This window comes from Octopus bimaculoides, chromosome 11 (assembly GCF_001194135.2).
Source record: "Octopus bimaculoides isolate UCB-OBI-ISO-001 chromosome 11, ASM119413v2, whole genome shotgun sequence".
In the NCBI taxonomy this organism is placed as follows: Eukaryota; Metazoa; Mollusca; class Cephalopoda; order Octopoda; family Octopodidae; genus Octopus; species Octopus bimaculoides.
The window spans coordinates 3,755,676-3,758,777 of record NC_068991.1 but is presented as its reverse complement, the minus strand read 5'-3'; the positions used below and the strand labels follow the sequence as shown (position 1 = coordinate 3,758,777).

At 38.7% G+C, this 3,102-nt stretch overlaps 1 protein-coding gene across 1 annotated transcript in view; it reads right to left on the bottom strand.

Moving 5' to 3' along the window:
* The window catches only part of LOC106879182 (actin, cytoplasmic 2), a 27,779-nt gene that overhangs the window by 7,681 nt on the left and 16,996 nt on the right, over positions 1-3,102 (bottom strand). The gene's annotated exons all lie outside the window — the stretch shown is intronic.

Here is a 3,102-nt window from a genome sequence, read left to right as displayed (position 1 = left end):
GGTTACATTAGAAGACACTTGCCCAAGGTGCTTACACAGATACATACACAAACAAACAAACAGACACACATTTTTCTTGTCACCACGAGCCAATTTTTCTCCAATATATATGTATGTATGTATGTATGTATGTATGTATGTATGTATGTATGCATTGATATATATCTATGATTGGATGCGCTTGAAGCGCGACATTTAAGTCATTCGGGTTTTGGTTCGAATGTTAATCGCACTCAACTCCCACAGTCACCCGTACTCATAGATCGTCCTTATTGGAGGGTGGGTCATGGCATAACACAAAGAGCTCAGTGGGCTCTTTGTGCTCTTTCAAACAAAAACTACCTGAATTTGAGAAAAACTAACACTAAATGCCCATGACAGGTACCAGCCTTCTGCAATCTATCATGATATTTAAGAAGAAGGAATATAAGTGCTACCGTCTGGGGCTTCAGTGACAATATCAAGCTCTGGCCCAATATAGGCGAGGGATGTAATTTTTGATGTTATATATATTCGCTAGTCCTGGTGTTTTGGTTATGCATTTGTCTGAATATTTTTGTATCATACTTAATGCACCTACTAAGATAGGAATTGTTTCTGTTTTTAGACTCCACATTCGAGTTACCTCTATATCCAGGTCTTTGTATTTTGAAAGTTCATCCGTTTCTTTTAGAGAAACATTGTCATCTGTTGATATTGCTACATCGATTAGAAAGCTGTTTTTTTTTTCTAGGTGATCTTTGACAACAATATCCAGCCTGTTGGCCTTAATTTCTCTATCTGTGTGTATTGGCATATCCCAGAGTATGGTTGCTTTCTCGTTTTCTGTGACCTTTTCTGGCGTGTGCCTATACCATCTTTTTTCTGTTGTTATTCCATAGTGATGTCATAGCTTCCAGTGTATGTAGATCCCAACTCTGTCGTGTCTGTGAATATATTCTTTCTTAACCAGGACTGAGCAACCAGAGACAATATGATTTATTGTTTCTTCTCCATCTCCACATATTCTACAGTTACTTGTTGCATTTACTTTCATTACGTTTTGGGTCATTTCTGGTGGGAAGGCTTTGATCTTGTGCTGCAATTAAAAATCCTTCAGTCTCTGCTTTGGGTCCTGAGCTTCTCGGCCATTGTTGGGATTTTGCTAACCCGATATTTGCCATGAAGGTGTTTTTCTTGCCATCGTTTTATCATGATCTGTTGCTGTTCCAGTTTTAGTTTAGGTTTCAGTTGTTTTACAGCTTTTGTTGTTTCTTCTTTTTCTTCATAGTTGCTAGGTACTATGACTTCTTTTTTGTATTCGTCAGCTTCCTTAAAGACAGAAAACAGATTTTTTTTTGTATGTGTTTTGTGGCTATTTGCCTCAGTTTTCCTTGTTTCTGAAGTTGATATTTCTGTCATCCTATGGTGGTTAGTTTGTAATAGTTTTCTAGCTATATGAGGCCTCCAGTACCTTCTAAACGTTGTATATATAACCTTATTATTATTATTATTATTATTAATATCGTCATCGTCATCGTCATCATTATCCTTATTATTATCATTATTATTAATATTTGCTACTGCTGACAACGGTCTGACGTTAAAATATTCTCTCCAAATTTGTTCGACGATTCTCAAGAGTTGTACTGTTGTGTTGGCACTCCGTCGCTTACGACGTCGAGGGTTCCAGTTGATCCGATCAACGGAACAGCCTGCTCGTGAAATTAGCGTGCAAGTGGCTGAGCACTCCACACACACGTGTGCCCTTAACGTAGTTCTCGGTGATATTCAGCGTGACACAGAGTGACAAGACTGACCCTTTGAATTACAGGCACAACAGAAACAGGAAGTAAGAGTGAGAGAAAGTTGTGGTGGAAGAGTATACCAGGGTTCGCCACCATCCCCTGCCGGAGCCTCGTGGAGCTTTAGGTGTTTTCGCTCAATAAACACTCACAACGCCCGGTCTGGGAATCGAAACTGCGATCCTATGACCGCGAGTCCGCTGTCCTAACCACTGGGCCATTGCGCTTCCACTTCTCAAGAGTAAATGAAAGAAAAATACTTTCTGTTGAGATTTTATTTCATTGAAGAACTTTTATTGAACATTTTGGAACGTCTACCCCTTAATGAAGTTAATATTGTCGATTTTCTTTTCTGAAAAAAACCCAAATATTTCCATTTTATTTTACCTTCGAACGCTAAAGTGAAACAGGATTTCTTCCTCACCGGGATACACCCTTCAGAAAGATTAAATTAAACAAGGCAAAAAAATAAATAAATAAATAAATAAACACCACCCAGCAGAAAACAATGTAAATTGATATTAATGAAGCAAAAGGTAGAAAATTAAACGATAACATTCCGACAGTTTAATTAACAGATAACGCGCTGACGACAACAGAAACAAGAACAACAATAATCGTATACTTGCTCGAACTGTGTCAAACCACAATGAAATAAATAATAACACAATGTTTCTTTCCGAGTGCGCTTTCAAAGAAAACAAACCTGAATTTAAATAAACGTAAATTAAATCCTGGCAATATTTTGTTCTCAGTACAGGTACCAGCCTTCAGTAACCTGTCACAATAATAGCCATAAATTATTTCCGTGATATTTCCAGGAAGAAGAAATGTAAGGGCCACCATCAAGGGCAACAGTGGCAACATTGAGCTTTGGAAATGAAAATTGTCGTTAACGTAGCACAATATATATTTCTTTATTGCCCACAGGGGGGAGGGGGCTAAACATAGAGGGGACAAACAAGGACAGACAAAGGGATTAAGTCAATTATATAGACCCCAGAGTGTAACTGATACTTAATTTATCGACCCCGAAAGGATGAAAAGCAAAGTCGATCTCGGCGGAATTTGAACTGAGAACGTAACGGCAGACGAAACACCACTAAGCATTTCGCCCGGCGTGCTAAAGTTTCTGCCAGCTCACCGCCTTAACGTAGCACAATATAGACAGGGGACCAGTACTGATATAATTTTTGACGTTATGCTTCCAGGTGAGGTCACTATGGCTATATGATTCCTAATGACGTCGCTAAACTATAAAACAATTGTAGAACTGTGAAGTCCTTGAAACTCAGCATACAAAACAGAGACCCAGCTG